This window comes from Bidens hawaiensis, unplaced genomic scaffold (genome assembly GCF_021521415.1).
Source record: "Bidens hawaiensis isolate Kalapana, Puna unplaced genomic scaffold, B.hawaiensis_p1.1 tig00030227_1, whole genome shotgun sequence".
In the NCBI taxonomy this organism is placed as follows: Eukaryota; Viridiplantae; Streptophyta; class Magnoliopsida; order Asterales; family Asteraceae; genus Bidens; species Bidens hawaiensis.
Window position 1 is genome coordinate 30,166 of NW_027495032.1, and position 17,942 is coordinate 48,107.

Consider the following 17,942-nt stretch of genomic DNA (forward strand, 5'->3'; position numbering starts at 1 on the left):
GCAGCCGCTTCAGAATGTGAAGACCGACAAAGTTCAAGACAAGGGGAGTTTGTTGATACATCATTAGTCGTCTCGTTCTTTGTTTATTTATTTATCAAGTTTTGTAATAGATATAATGTATAGGGGTTAGTTTTGACATTAATGTATAGTTCATTCGCTAGGGAATGTTAGCGAATGAACAGTTTTGGTTCCTAATTCGTTAGAGGATGTTAACGAATGAGATGATAACGTATAAGGCCATTCGCTAGGGGAATGTCTAGCAAATGGCGTGGCGAATGTGGCTCATTCGCTATGCTGTATAGCGAATGAGACATCGTCTCCTATATGTACTCCTCTATCTATTTTCTAATTAACAATTCTAAATTATTCACGTTTTTCTCTCGTTACTCTGCCGAATTTCTCTCTCGACTCACACAGTTGCACACAGTAATCGTTAACAATCAATCATATACCAATTGTTGCGTTCATTGTTTAATCATCATACATTACACGTGTATTCAACACAATTGCTTAGTGTGTGATCCTCATAGCATTATATACCAATATCCACATTGTTTGTATGTTGTGTTTGGGGTAAATAAATCCAACGCAACTCATTACCATAACACTTATTTTCTTCATCGTTAATACTGACAATTGAAAGAACCAGATTTCTAGCTATTTAATTAACGTATAATGTGTGACTTTGTAATCTATCAAAGCAGCAATAAACTGACTTGCTTTTCTACGAACGCTAAGAAACAAATGATAAAAACCGAAGCAAAAATAAAAGGTAAGACAAGCAAGAAAAACACCTGCAATAAGTTTCTAAATAACCTTACATTAGTGACCTTAATGTGTAACAATATATTGATCACATGCCAACAATAAAAGCACAAAATATACTTCTGCAATTCAGCACAAAAGACGAGAGTATCTATTAAACTGTTACAAAGAATATAATGCCTAGAGATAAATATAAGTAAACAGTAACATATTTTGAATAGCTATATGTATAATAAGTTATGTTCGGTTATGCGATACACCAAAACCAAACCCGAACTCCACTTTATGGTTTATCCATTAAGGCTTAAGGGACCATCGATTAGTTGTTCAGTTAAGTTAGTTAATTCAGTCACGGCTTGATTAATTCGGTTATTTGCTCAACCCGTAACCTTGACCCCAACAAAAGTCACCACAACATTTCTCCATTATTGTGAAACATTTTTCCATCTCTATTCTCTGATCATGAAGGAAAATAAAGGTGCAAACGAGCCGCGTCGCTGAGCTACTCAAGCTCGGATCAATAAAAGCTCGAAATGAGCCGCGCCTTTTCGAGCTTGAGCTGAGCCCAAGCCTTGTATGAGAAGCTCGTTTAGGCTCGTCGAGCCTTGTTTGTTTTTTGGTTTTGCCTCTTTTAGACCACAATGCATTAGTTTTACATTAACTAGTTGAGCTCAGGCAGAGCCTTGACTCGTTTAAGGTACTACACGAGCTCGATTCAAAAGGAGATTAAGTTTGTTTAATGTTTTTCTCAAAATATAAAAAATAATAAAAAAAGGTATATAAATTAATTAATAAACAATAAACGAGCCAAGTCTGAGCTTTAAAAAACCACTAACAAGTCGAGATCAAGCTTTTATTAACGAGCTCGAAATGAGCCAAACTCAAACTCGAGCCATAATAAGCCAAAATGAGCTGAGCCTTCTCGGCTGATTTACACCCTAAACGAAAGCAATGGTCACACAAGTACCATGCGTGTTGGTATTGACAAAGACCGGATATCAAACTAGTACTTATTAAAAAGTTGTAACAAAAACATATACATTTTTTTTTTGAACGACTAAATATTTCTATATTTCTACACTATGGGTTGAAACTCTTGATCTCCTATTTTACATCCTAACCACCTTACCACTAGGGGTATTCTTTGGGTTAGTTTTTCAGGTTTCGGGTTTTTCGGATCGGGTTATTCGGGTTTCAAAGTTCAAATTCTAGACCCAAAACCCAACCCGTATCTCCCACAGTTTCTTCGGGTTTGGGTTTTTTTGTGTTGGGTTAATCGGGTTTTAAGTATTCTAAAAAACAAACAAATATTAAAAAAACTACAACACTAAAACAAAAGCTAAAATGTTCTTTCTCACTCGTAACGTATATAACCGATAACAAAACAAAAATATGGCAAAACAATCTAAAAAAGAGTAAAATTTTACAAAGTATAACCATAATAAACAATACTAATATAATTGTCTTTGATATGTCATGATTAGAGTGTTTGATTATGGTTGTTTTTAGTCATAAATCGAAAACATTAATAAATAATAAACAGTATATACATAATAGGTGGAATGACAACATACGATATATGCCTATTATTATTTGATTTTAAAACTAAAAGTTTATTCGGGTTGACCTGAAACCTAGAATTGGGACCCAAGAACCAACCCGAATTACTTCGGTTCAGGTTTGTCTTTTCTCGGATTCGGGTTCAGGTTTTCTCGGGTTGGATTTCAGGTTTCGGATAAAACTGACAACCCTGCTTACCACTCCATCAAAATGGGAATAACGGAAAAAACACATACATATCACATGGACTAAATTAACCTTTAAAATAATACCGTCCGTAACTGTAAACTTTAAAACATTTAACTTTTAATACTGAAATGATATTCAACTTTGAAGGGCAAATACGTCATTTAAATATAATAATAATAATAATAATCGGACCGAACCACGTATCTCTCCGCCTATATATACGTTTCCCGTTCCTGCTGCTTCTATTCTTACCGGAGGCCTCTCATTTTCCGGCACCGTACAACCTAATGGACTCAAATTCATCAGAACTGGAAGCGATTTTGAAGGAGATAGAGCTTAGCAATGCCCAAAACGACGATCACGGATGGAAAACGGTGTCGTATAAAAAATCAGGACGTAAATACACTAATAAGGCGCCTCAACAGTACTCCGGTGATGACGTGTTCCGTACGGTTGAACAGGATCTTCGGCGGAGAGTGGTTGAGGTTGAATCTCTAAAAGCTAACGACGGCAGTGATGTGGAGAATCTCGCCGGAGAGGTGAAGAAGAGTAGGCCTAAAAAGTTGAAGAAGCCTAAAGTTACCCTTGCTGAGGCTGCAGCCAAGATTAACGATTATGATCTCGCTGTTTTTCTCGCTCATGTTACGGTAATTCAACATTTTAATACCGAATTTTGATTATTATTATTTTCAGTTGAGTTGATAGGTGAATTTGAACACGAACTTGAAATGTGTGTTGTTGTTTGGTGCAGGTATCGTACGAATCGCAACTGGACATACGGCTCAAGCGATTTGCGGACTATTTCGGTCGGGCGTTTCCGTCGGTTAACAGTTCTCAGTTTCCGCGGACGAGAATACTCAAGGAAGCTACTATCGAAAAGATGATTGATGTAAACACTTTATCTATTTTAAGTAATTTTAAAAGTTTGTTTTCATGCTTTCGGTAGGCTATTTACTTTTATAGTTATTTAGAAGATTTATCAAATGTTCATTATTGTTACATTTTGATGTAGCTTTTGGAATATGTTGCTTTTGAAAAGTCCTTTTTAGATTGATTTCTTTGGTTTATGCAGATTCCCTTGTCGCATATATCTGAGGATGTTTATAAGACCGCGACAGAGTGGCTGAACCACCAACCGATAGACGCCTTTGGGTCCTTTACATTGTGGTCGCTAGATAGCATATTCGCTGACCTGGCCCTCCACCAAGGAAACAGCAAGGCTTCAAAGAAGGTGGTTCAGCAGCCAAGTTCAAAATCTCAGGTATAGTCTATGAGCTAGATAGCAGTATGAACCATAACGTGGTTGGGGATAATGATGATGATGAACATATTGCTTTTAGTGTAGATGCTCTCAAACTACAATTTGTTGTGTTATAGTTGTAGATGCTTTGGTCTTTGTTCTTATTAGGGATTGTCTTGCTTTAGAATCTTGCAAGAATGAGGACTGTTATTTGACTTTGAATGATGAGTGTCTGTTTTTCGTATCTTATAGAGTCTTAGAATCTTCAACAAATGGTTCTTTAGGCTTTATTCTAAGTACAACACTTATCTATGGAATCTACCTTTCAATATTTGTAAATAATGTTTATCGTGATAAAACTGCTATTATTGAAAAGAATGAGATTAATAGCATGAAGTTCTTATTTTAGCATACTTTGTTAACAATCTTCTTTGCACTGTTCAGATGCCTACAATATATATCATTTTGCGCATTATAGCTGTTTTTGTGAGATTAAAAAGCCTAGAGAAAAGGAATGATTGAAAAGAATGAAATAACATAAAAATTTTGTGGGAAATGTTCACTGAATTTATTTTCAAAACTTTCTCCCAAATATCAAACGTTTTGAAGAGAAAAAACTATCAAAGTTTTGTAAACATTGTTTATGACTAAACTACCCTTGATCTATTTTGAATTATTAGCTTCCTGAGTTCCTTCAATTCAAGAACATTAAAAACAAATAAAAAACCAACATTTTTATTGCTTTCTTGCCTATTCATGGAGCATCGTGCAATTTATGACTTTACAGGTTGCCATATTTGTGGTCTTAGCAATGGTATTACGGCGTAAACCCGACGTATTGATCAGCGTTTTACCCATAATAAAAGATAGTCCCAAATATCAAGGGCTAGAAAAGCTTCCGGTCTTATTGTGGACGATCACACAGGTAACTCAAACCATTTAAGATAACTAGTATCATATTTTCTAAAGGTAAAAGGAATTAGCTTCAATAACTAGTTGACTTTTTATAGGCGAGTCAAGGTGACCTCGTTGTTGGGCTGTTCATGTGGGTCCACTTGCTCTTGCCACTAGTTTGCAGTAAATCGGGTTGTAAGCCTCAATCCCGAGACCTTATTTTGCAACTAGTTGAGAGGTTTGAAACTTTATTATTATTTTGGTTCACCCGACTCTTATAGTTCCTATATGTTAATACTTCATTCACTTACTTGTGTAGGATATTATCTTTCCCAAAAGCACGTACAATTTTAGTAAACGGTGCTGTGAGAAAAGGTGAGCGTATGGTGCCACCATCCGCCCTTGAGCTTCTGATGGGATCCACCTTCCCTGCTCCTACAGCTCGTGTCAAGGTCACTCGTGTTTAGAATAACCATAGCTTTTACTTTGAATTTGAATATGAATTTGAAATACATTTGGTGTATCAGGCAACTGACAGATTTGAAGCCATTTATCCCGTCTTAAAGGAAATTTCTCTTGTTGTTGGCCCGGGCAGCAAAGCTATGAAGCAGCTTACACAGCAACTGTTACGCATTGCTGCAAAAGCGGCTGGTCAAGGTGATAAATATTTAGAATATATTATTTAATGTGTTAATTATTAAAATATTTTAAATATCATAACTGTACAGGCAACTCTGCTCTGGCAAGTGAAGCAAGTGACATATTCTTATGGTGTTTTGACTGAAAATCCAGACTGTTACAAGCAATGGGTAACCAACCTATAATGAATGATATTTTAGATATTCGATTATTTATCTTTAATGTTTCTTGTGTTTTCACTGTAAAAATCAAAACAGGATGATATATATCTGGATCATCTGGAAGGTAGTGTGGTTCTTCTAAGAAAACTGTCTGATGAGTGGATATTCACTCAGCTAAGCTTTCGAGTCTTGATCCTTTGAAATCCGCCTTGGAAGAGTTTCAGGGATTAGGTAACCCTTAAACAATATTGTTATGCTTTTTATTGTAACTATGCTGCTTATGTAACAGTTTAATTTTTTATATAGAATGAGAAGGCGATTGCTAGTAGAGATGACCGTGAAGCATTGTTGAAGGAAACCGACAAGCACTGCAAGGCTATTTTAGGCAAGTTTTCGCGCGGGCATGGTTGCTTGAAGGCGACTGTGTTTCTGACAGTTACAATGGCGGTTGGGGTGGCGGTTATCATCAAAGACCATCCAGTATGGAACTTGAAGGAACTGGTCGATGTTGATTTGTCTCGTTTTTTTATTTCTCTCTCTCATTGAGGTATAAGGTTTTCGGGGTAAATAGTTGAAATAACGGGTTGAATGAGATAAACAAGCCCACTTTAGGAGTTTATATCGTTGTGCTTTAGTAAGACATAGAGAACAAACATAGACAAAGGTGGTGTGCTTTTTCTTATTTTTTTTTTAAATAAAATCCTGGAACGGTAATGTTTTATGCGGGTTAATGTGACAAGAATATGTGCTATATTTATGGTTTGTTTTCTCATGATTTTTGTATGTTATACATTATAAAATATTATCATGTTTTCTCAAATCAATGGAGAGTAAACTTTATAAGTTTAAGCTATTTCTTCAAAGGTGTCGATAATAGTCAAGTAAATTGTAACATCTCCCTCAGGAGTATCAATAATTCAATAGTTGGGTACATTGTTCTTTATAAATTGTGTAAATAAAAATCTCGTTTTTTTTAGATTTTCCAAACGAACAGTATTTCTTTGATTTTATATCAATAAATAAATAGTTAAAAATTGAAAAGGCCATTAAAAGGAAACTGGACCAACAGGTGATATCATTTAAAATCCCAATGCAAACAACAATTTCCTCCTTTTTTTTATAAATTTAAACTTATCCTTTTGACATAACTTTTTAGAATAGAGCAAACAAAAACTCAGGCATTGTATAAGAGGCAAATATATATACAACAAAAAAAAATATTATATACAACATGATTAAATAAATAAATACAATGAGAACTACACAAAATACAAATATACAATCTGAACTTGCATTACCAAACTTGAGGAAAAGTTTAGGATCCATGGTTTGGGCCTCTCAATAGTCTTTTAGCTAACTCCTTCCAGTTAGTTGAGGCAGGTGGTTGTGTACTTGGGGCATCTCCAACTTCTTGCTTTGAAGTCAATTCCTCTTCTTGGTTGTAATCTTTCTCGGTTTTTTGTCCGTCAACGGGCGCGTCTCCTCCTCGTCTGAGTTAATCAATGTGACCGCATGAGGTATCTTGAGGCTAACCGCTCTTTCAAGTGCGTCCTTGTGTTCTTTTTCTATGGATTGTAGCCTCTCAAATCTTTGTACTTTTGGTGGTGTTGTAGTAGCTTTACCATCTCTCTCTTGTAATAACTGCAACAAACCAACCGCGCTCTGGTTATGTTTACGAAACAAAAGGTTGCGGGCCCAGGATCCATCTGTTCAAACCCTTCACATGAACTAAACTAAATTTACGTCTCGGTTTATCCAACGTGGCACTACTTCTTTACTTAATAGGGGTCAACTAAGATTGTACTATACATTAGGGGTGTGGATTACTGACAAGACACAGAAACACGACATGAACCTAAAAAGAAGTTAGCGGGTTTGGATTTAGTCTAAACATGTTTGGGTCAGTTTCGGGGTTGAACACACAAACATGTTTAGCTAAACGGGCCATGTTCGGGTCAACCTGAAGGGTTTGCGCTTTAACCATTTTAACCGTTTATTTTTTCTTATAATTTGTTTTATGTCATGGTTAGGTATTTTTGTCGAGATTCAAAAGTTAAAATAGAAATTATAACCAAGTTTTATAAATCAGACATAATTTTGTGTTTTTAGCTATAAATTATAATTTTAGAGCATTAAAATTTAAATAATAATTATAATAATAAGAAGAAGAATCAGGTTAGACGTGTTGTGCTCATACCAGCCCGCGAATAATCGTGTTCAGGAGGTTCATGTGTCTGACACAATTATCGGGTTTCCGATTCTTGTGTGGTTGGGCGCACCAACATGAACCGTACTAAAGATAAAGGCTCAATTAGATCCAATACGGGAAATAGCTAAAAATAAAGCATGTCAAATGGTGGCCCACCATGCAGTCACATACTTATTGTCCTAGATCACTTTATTTATAAACAATATCGAATTAGCAAATAAATTAATTTTGTAATCATACCTAGTATGGTTATTCCCATAACACAAAAGGTAGACAAAAGGGTCAGTGTTAACCGTCTAAGACCAACCCAAGCTGAAACCATTTTGACCCGTTATAAAAGGTCCAAAACCACCCGACCCACCAATTTTGCCACGTGTAATCTTTTAAGATTTGAGCATTAAACATGAAAAAGAACACAAACATATGACTTACTTGTAAAGCCTTTTCCGCTTCTCTTTCGATCCAAATGATTGCATGATCAGACGTAGCATTGCACGACAACACAATATGCTCAAATCTACCATCAACCGGAATTGCTGTTCTCACCTCGGGTGGGAATCTCCCACACCTGTTTACAAGATGCACACCCTCATTCAGAATTAAACTCACTTATTCATAAATGAGTCGACTTGAGTTATGTTATATCTCTAACGAGTCAATTTACCTGCAAAATTTTCTCTCAACAATGTGGAACAATCGACCCGGTGCATAGAGTCTTCTTGGATCACTAAGCTTCTTATGCTCAGGTATAAACGTGTCCCTCATGCAAACCATAAGTAGCAAACAGGGCAAGCTGTCGAAAGCATCAAGGCCTGGTTTATAAATGATAATAACAATAATTTATACCCCACAACACAAGATGGAGTCAATGCATAATATTTAAGACTTTAGCGAACCAACCAGAAAATTGACTCGAAAATATCCTCAAGTGGAGTGGGTGTCCTAGGTAAGAAATCATCCTGTACAAGGTTTTGGTAAACATCATCAGTAATCATTATTCTCTCTTCAAACATGTCTTCTTGAAAGAAAAATGTAATAAATGGTATTTGAAAGTTGCTGAAAGCATGAAATGATAATAAATATATAATTGCAAGAAGTATAGTCGAGTATATGACATTTCAAGTCGGTATTTTTTTTAGTTTATATTCTGGTTTTAGGTAACAGAATCCGAAGCAGTAAGCTTTAACCCTGTAATATTATAAATGGGCATACCCAATATCCACACGAAAGCAAGCAACTGCTAATGAGTAACGGGTGCCTGATTGGTATCATACATTGGTTGGTTATTGTTTCAAAGGGCAGGCCAGCATGCGCAACACTGGTATACTATCCACACACCATTGTCAAGTCATATGGGCCATATACATTTTGCTAAATCACATGGGCTGTAGCACCTATGAGCTGTTATACAAGCTAGACCCAAACAAAAACTGACTGTTTGGTTTTATGTTTTTTAATTAGTGAATTTTATGGGTTCGGTTTCAGCATTTGCTATCAAGAAAAAACCGAATTGGAACCCAAAAAACAGATTAAAAGTAAGTTATAAGAAACTAATAAATGGTGTAGCCCAAATATTTTAGGTCCAAATGTGTGGCAATCAATTAACAAAAGAGCCCAAATGGTAAAACCGTACCAAACGGTTTTCAAAAACTCAAAACCAAATTTTTGGTTTTTGGTTCGATTTGGCCCCAAAACCAACCCATGGACACCCCTCAATTTTAATTTTTAGGTGTGTGATGTAGAAGTTTGCTTTATATTGATGCACTATGTCTGTGGTTTTGCAGAGGTCATATAGATCATGTGACCTCATATGACCCGTATGATATGACAGATAGGCAAGTGCGCAGATTTTGAGTTGGTGTAAAACTGTAAATAAGTTAATTTCGGGTAATTCGGTTGTGCCAACACCCCGCTAGGACCAAATTTTTTTTTTTTGAAAAAAATTATACGTATTCTTATTAAAAATAATATGTATATTTAATGTTTAAACATTATTACAAAACCACTAGCTTGGTCAAGTGGCAAATGGGTATTACTCACAATCAAGATGTTGTGGGTTCTACCCTTACTTGAGACATGTTTAATCTTTTATTTATACAAAAGTTTTTTACACAACCCAAATTATAACCAAGTAAGCCATATAAAAATTAAACTATTTAAACCCAAAAAAATACTCCTTTTACTTGAGGCTCAAAAATATATTCGTCTTCGGCCCAAAAGCTTTTTTGCTTTCTCGGAGCCAGCCTTGGCCAACACTACAACGATAACCGAACCACAATAATCAATTAACCAAATGATCGGGTAGTTGTTCGGTTTGGTTAAGTCGGTTAACTCAGTTCTCTGTATATAACATCAGATTTATTGATGAACAAGCATACCTGCAAGATCACCGAGTAAATAACATCAGCATACTTAACCGCAAGATTCAACGACATACACCTAGTGGGCGCCATCGCATAACATCTCACCATCTCTCTTGGTATCCCACCGAGCATATCCCGGTGGTTGACCACCAACACCGTCAGCAACGCAGCCACACCGGCCCCCAACGAGTGGCCAACAAACACCATCTTATAACAACTCCCATTCTCCACCCACAATCGCCTCAAATTCTCCGAATCCTGATTCAACACCCACACCGCGGAATTCAGCAACCCATGGTGCACATAGCCCCCATCAAACATATGCTTCCCCAACTTATTATCCAGCAACATTTTAAAATCACTCTCTTTTCCCAAATTCAACCCGCGAATGGCCGTTACAATCTCACGGCGCGTGTGGTCCAGGTATATTAAATACGGAGGCGCGTGGCCTAGGGTGTGCTCGTAGGCCACGCGCTTGAAGACGAAATGGGGGTTTAAGCGGTAGCCGTTGGATGGGGGGAAGTGGGGGTGGTGGAGGTCGTCCTCGTATACGGCGAGGGCGATGCGGCAGAGATGGGGACGGGTTCGAAGTCTTGGGCGGAGGCGGGTGGCCAGGAGGCGCTGTCGTGGGCGCCGGTGTGTGTGCAGCGTTTCCAGCCCCATCGGAGGCAGCCTAGGCCGACAAAACATCCTACGCAACAAGTGGACATGTGTGGTTTCTGAATTATTAATGTTTCAAGAGTGCAATTTTTGTTGGTGGTGGTGGTTCTGGAAATAAAAGTGGAATTGGGGGGAAAAGTAGTTGAAGAAGAACAGTTGGATGTTCAAGACTGCGTTGACGTTCTAGAAGGTCTCCATTAAGAATTTTCTTTAAAAGCGAATATTATACGTGTGATTCTTTCTAAAGCAGTATGTATGACACTACATGTCTGATTCACTCAATAACAACAATTTTTTTATTTAGTATGAAATAATGAAGTGGATGAAAGAATATACTCACTGTGCTAATAAAATAGATAAATGAATGAAATAAATCATTACGTAGCATGTAGCGTTATTTAGTAGGCGGGAAAAGTCGTAAAAAAGAAAATTAAAATGGTGAGTGGCGGTGGTGGTCGTGACTTTAACGGTGGTGGGCGGTGATGGTGGTTGGTGGTGGGCGATGGGAGATAATGGTGGTTGGAGGTGGGTGGTGGTGGTGGGGTGGGTGGTGGCGGGTAACGGTGGAGGTGCCAGTGGTGGTGGTTCGTAGCGGTGGCGGTGGTGGATGGCGACGGTGATGGTGTGGTGGTGGTGGCCAGGGCGGGAGCGTTGGTTGATGGAGGTTGTAGGCAGTGGCGGTGGTTGGAGACAATGGGAGGCGACGACGGTGATGTTGGTGGTGGGTGGCGGTAGGGGGCTACAGGCGGTGGTGGCGAGGGGCGGGGTTGATGGTTGACAGGGGTGGCGAAGCAGTTGACAGTGATCGTGATGGTTGGTGGTGGTGGCGGCAACGACGGTAGTGGCTGGCTATGGTGGTCATTGGTGGTGGTGGGGGGGCGGGTGTGGAAGTGATGTAGGGTGAAAAAAGGAATTAAATAAAAAAGAAAACCATGGGATAAATAGAATGAAATTAGGATGTTTTATGAGAAATTGAATGGACTTGGTAATTAGTAATAGGTGATTCTATTCTATTGATCAATCAAACACACTTTTTTCAAACCTTTACAATATGTCATTCCATTCCACCTCCATTCATACATACCAAAGGCTATCTAAATAGAAAATCCACCACTTTTGAAAAACCTTGAGTCATGTTTTCAAATTTGAGACCATAAGATCCCAAGCTTTAGGGGGTGTTTAAGATTTCTTATTTCAGTCTCCTTATAACTTATTGTTATAAGTCATTAGTTATCAAAATGTAACTTATGACTGATTTCCATCAAAGTTATAAGTCAAAAGTAGGGTATATAAACAATCCCAAACACCCCTTTAAACATTACCGTGTAGCATTGAACTTGACGCTACCTTTAAGAAGCTAGAGTTCAGTACTTCGGTTTTATTTGGAATAATATTTTTGAACATTATTTATTTTTAAGTTCAAAAGTATTATTTAAACTAGTTGTAGAGCCCATGTCACACACGGGATAATTTAAATTATAAAATTATAAGTAAAAAAAATAATTACATAGCGTATATGAAAAAAAAATGTATTACATCTATGCTTGTATTTATATAATGTGTACATAAATTGATTTTATTTATATCATTTTGATTTTTTTAAATGAACTTAATAAAAAAAATGCCCATGCAAAAAGTACCCGAGAATGTTTCTTTCTATTGAAAAATTCATTCTCGGTGCCATATATGTATAATTGAAAACTTTTAGTTATGAATCAATTTCGGAAATAAAACTTCTCATACGATAGTAGTTCTAACCACTCAGCCTAAATACAAAAGGAGCGTGACCTTTATTGATATATTTATCAATTTACCACCCATCAAAGGAAAGTAGAACATTAAATTGTAACAATGGATGTTCTTCAAGAGCTATGTTTTTCTGAGCTACACCATGAAAAAGATTTTGATAAGTTTCAGAGGGCTTCTCGACTTTGTCATAATGACAACATAAAAAATAACATGTTAACCCATTTAATTTTGTGAATATTCATTTGAGCATAGTTTTGCGTGACATGCTTCTCATACAACATTCTGATCACCATTAAAGAAAAAATTAATGTTGACATAAATATTTCAAATTTGATAAAAGTTAGAAGCATTGATAGGCATTGGGGGTGGCAGGTCGAAAGTGTTCGCAACTTTACTTATATTTTAATAGTTGAGGGAAAAATAGTCAGTTTGCCAAATCCCGAACCTTTTGATTATTTCAAAAAATGCTCTTAAAAATAAATTTGAAACCCAAATCATGTTTAAACTTCTAACTTTCATACTTTTAACATTTTAAAGTCAACACTTTGAACACATAACAAATTTGACGATAAATCTATTTTGCATTCTCAAACTTTTAAAAATACTCAAAATTTTTATTTTTGACCCGTTATAAATTTTAACCTAAATGCAGTTAACCTGTACCAAACAATCAATTTACAAACTTTTGACCCATAAAATCAAATTTAAGGTCCATAAAAAACCCGAAACAATTTTCATTTCAGAAACATAATTTGTTGTTGATTTTTGAAATTCACCAAGTATTTTGAAATATATAATATAATAAAATAATATGGTAATATTTATATTTATAAAAATATATAGATATTATATAAATATAGTGTAAAAGGAAAATGAATCATTATTGATTTATTACATATATTAGAATATATTAGTTTTGGAGGAAAAAAAATTGTGAGAATTAATCAAAACATGACAAGTATCCACATTTATTTTACTTTATTAGAATAAGTAGATTAGTCCTTTCTTTTTTCTCTTATCTTTTTATCTTGAAACTAGCCCACATGACAAAAAAATCTTAAATGAAAAGTCTTTAGTTCAATCTCAAGCAAAAAGGAAATTGCTATAATGTAGGAGCTAGTAAGGATAGATATGTAAATTTGCCTTAGAAATTGGTCTTTTTTTTTAAATAATTCATTATACTTTTGTAAATTATATCTTTCAATCAATTTAGAATGTTTACGGTCTGATTTGTTGGTCGATTTTGGCTGTAGTTTTAAACCGAACCACTAACTATAGTTTTTTGAGAAGTTAAATCAAACCATTGGGTTGATATATTTTGATTAGTTTGCGGTTCAATCCGTTTCAACTGGTTTTTAAATCCTAGGTATTAATTTTTCATATCTTTCTTATTTACTTTTATAATAAAATAAATAAAATATGAGTACGTAGTTGAATGAAAAGAAGAAAGGAAATATAAACAAGAGGGGGTATGATAAATTGTTGAGAAAACTAGTTTGAAAAATATTTTTAGAAATTAGAATCACACTTGATTATTTAATAAATATTTTTACAAATGCATGCTAAATTGTAATAATGTCTTTTTTATGATTATGAAAATATTCATATGTGAGTTGAATACTAACACATCGCTTACGGGAAATGAACACGGCTTTGTTGGTTTAAATGGTGGTGGCGTTTTAAAAATGAGAAGGGGAGGCTTTGGTGGAAGGTTGTTTGGTCATTTTACCATTCTTACAGATCGTGGTTCGCGATTCCGGCAAAGCTTTCGAGTGTTGGTGCTTGGAGCCGAATTGTAAAAGTCAACTCAGTTCTAAAAGAGGTAGCTTATGTTTCAAAGGTTCAAATCCTCAAGTAGTCAGTACAATGATTGTGAGTCCACTCGTGGAGGTCATGTACGTGGAGGAGGGCGAGGACGAGGTGGTTGCGGGTCGAGTTAAAACCAAAGTCATCAAGAAAACGCCATGAACCGAGAAAACCATAAACATAAGGGCAAAACCCGGGACCTCTCAAAAGTTCAATGTTATCGATGTGATGAGTTTGGACACTTTGTTCACAAGTGTCCCAACCGAAAACAGAAAGTTCAAGGCGAAGCAAAGTTAGCCGAAGTATCCGAGACAAGGGATCCTTCTCTGTTTATAATGAAGAGTGTTCAGGAAACGGTGTTGTTGAATGAAAAGAAGGTTATACCCGGAAACTACGAGACCAAAGATGGTGATGAATGGTACTTAGACAACAGCGCGAGTAACCACATGACGGGTAACATGTCTTTTCTTTTCTGAACTTAATAATCGTGTGGTAAGGGGTCGATTTTATTTGAGGCAAAAAGTGGTGAACATCGTTTGCTTACGGATGTTTATTTTATACCGAGTCTTCGAAGCAATATTATTAGTCTCGGTCAAGCCTCAACATGGGTGTGATATTCATATAAAAGATAACTACCTTACGATGCATGATGGGCAAGGTAGGTTATTGATAAAAGTGACTCGTTCCCCTAATCGGCTATACCGGATACAACTAAAGATTGGTAAACCAATTGGTTTACTTAGTCGAATTGAAGAAACAAGTTGGTTGTGGCATGCTAGTTTTGATCACTTGAACTTTGAATCGATTAAGCTAATGGCTAGGAGGGAGATGGTTGAAGGGATGTGTGGTGTTACCCATGAAAACAAGTTATGTGAATCTTGTTTGGTCGGGAAGCAAACGAGGCAATCCTTTCCTAATTCGGCAGAATTTAGGGCAACTCAAGCCTTAGAACTTGTGCACGGTGATCTGTGTGGACCGATTACCCCTCCAACAATAGCGGGCAACAGGTACGTGTTTGTTTTAATCGAGGATTACTCAAGATTTGTTTGGACGTATTTGTTGAAGGCTAAAGATGAGGCGTTTAAGGCTTTCAACAAGTTTAAGGAATTGGTTGAAAATGATGTCGGGAAAAGGATCAATACGTTTCATACCGACCGAGGTGGTGAGTTTACCTCACATGAGTTCAACCAGTTTTCTAACATGGAAGGCATTCAAAGACATCTAACGGCACCATACACACCTCAACTAAACGGGGTGGTTGAAAGACGGAATCGAGCCTTATTAGAGATGACACAAAGTATGTTAAAAGCAATGAGTGTTCCGAATTACTTATGGGGTGAGGCAATCCGACATGCCACGTGCATCGAGAATCGGATTCCTACTCGTGCCCTAAAGGAGAAAACGTCATACGAGACGTTAAAACAAAAGAAACCGAATAATTGCTCATCTTAAAGTATTTGGTTGTATGGTGTATGCAAAGATAGTGGGCACTTACTTGAAAAAGCTCGACGATCGTTCAAGGAGTTAGTTCATATCGGAATCGAGACCAGGTCCAAAGCTTACCAGTTGTTCGATTTGAAGACCCAGAAGGTTGTGATAGCTCGTGATGTGGTTTTTGATAAGAAGAAGACGTGGGTTTGGTCTAATTCGGTCAAACCAATGAAGAAACGGAGCAAGCACCGGGTTTATTTTGGGTTGATTGGAACGGGGTTATTGATACCGGAGTTGGGCAAGTTGTAACCCAGCCTATGGGAAGCAACATCATTAGCGACGAAAATTCAACTTTGTTACCAAATTCAGCTACAGAATCAGCGACGGCTTCTGTCGTTAATTCATACAGCCCATCAGTACCTTTAGCGACAGATTCTAATACTCTGGTCGCTAATTCCAACAACTCAGCAACTAGTTTACCGACACCAGTAATAACTATTTTAGCGACAACAGCACTTGACGAACCAGGAATTAACTTACGAAGATCTACACGTGTTCCGATCGCACCGGTCAAGTTCAATGATTATGTCCTATGTTCGGAAGTGGAGGACATTGAACTTCTTTTGTTAGAAGAAGGTGAACCAAGGAATTTTGGTGAAACAAAATCCAAACCGGAGTGGATAAAGGCTATGCAAACGGAACTCGAATCCATTTGAAGAAACGACACATGAAAGTTGACCGAGTTACCGAGATGGGCTAAAGCTATCGAATTGAAGTGGGTTTTCAAGGTGTTAAGAAATGTGGATGGTTCGATTAATAAATATAAAGCAAGACTCGTGGCAAAGGGTTATGTGCAACAACCTGGAGTCGATTTTGACGAGGTCTTTGCCCCGGTGGCGAGACTTGAAACCGTATGTATGCTTATTGCCATTGCAGCTACTGAAGGATGGCAATTACATCATGTGGATGTAAAGTCAGCATTGTTAGCGGTGGAGCATATTAGTGGCAAGGAACATCGAGCTGACATTCTTACAGAAGCACTTCCGAGAATCAAGTTTGACGAGATGAGAAAATTGCTTAGCGTTGAAGATCTCCTAGTTTCGAGTCGGAAATTAGGGGGTGATTGTTGGTAATTTCCATCTTATTAGGCCCGTCACGTGTAGGTTAGCGGGTTAGACCTATTGGGCCTATGGAATTCATTAAAGATGTAATGGGTTTATAGGGTTACAATTGGGTTTTTATATTTGGGTTTTACTTGTTGGCCAAGTTTGGGTTACCCTATAAATACATAGTCATGTTAGGGTTATTGTATGATGAGAGAGATTATCGTATTCAAGTTTTAATTTCTTGATTATAATAATACGTGAGATTTACCCTAAATATTGTGTGCTCGTTCGTGTTTCCGTTATCAATTCGTTATTGAGAGATTAGTTTGTTTAGGCTAGGGCTATTAGCATATGTAACAACTCATGCACTCAGTTTATAACATAAGGTTAATGCTGATTAATCTTCTAGTAAGTTCACCAACTACAAGTCTACAAGTATACACTCGTGAATATAGTATTATCACTACACAAACAAGAGTAATTTTAAGTTTGAATAAGGTAACGATGCTAAATATTTACTACCAACTTTAAGTTACAGCACATGTACACCATAGACAATCTTACCCATATTACCAAAGTTTCAAATATATTAGTATATTGTCTGATAATTCGCACGAGGCCTAACGTCTTTCATCATTTTTAGGAACGGCCCTGCATAAGGTGTATACATATAAGCGTAAGATCATATCTACGAATTTCTCGGTATAGTCCATTCATGGCATAGCATTTTATGCATATATATATACTAGCAGAGACCCGCGCGATGCAGCGGCGGCGGTAACAATTCACAACACGGGTTTTCTATTCTCCTCATATAATCGCTTTATACTTCTGACGAATTTTTCAATCATACTCTTGCAATGATTTTGATATTCCACAAAAAGATTGCATCATAAATCAACATATTTCATAGCTAAATGTAAAAAGATTCATTTTACAAAGAACATGTCAAAGATCACTTCAACAATGCGTACATATTGACAAATAATTACACTACAAATAGCATGCTAGAACCACCAATCTTATCATCATGACCGGGTCTGAGTGAAGAGTCAGCATCAATCCGTGGTTCAAGACTTCATTCTTGATGCTCATTTTCAATGAAGCCTCTACAAAGATTTAAGAAATAAATTAAAATTGACCAATAAATGAACCTTTTCATTTAGTTGT

General features: G+C 36.7%; 2 pseudogenes; one reads left to right on the forward strand and one right to left on the reverse strand.

Annotated features, from left to right (window-relative positions):
* Nucleotides 1–2,801: 2,801 nt before the first annotated feature.
* On the forward strand, nt 2,802–5,994 carry LOC143580106 (uncharacterized; annotated as a pseudogene).
* An 806-nt stretch (nt 5,995–6,800) lies between these two features.
* Nucleotides 6,801–10,765, reverse strand: LOC143580109 (uncharacterized; annotated as a pseudogene).
* Nucleotides 10,766–17,942: the final 7,177 nt, after the last annotated feature.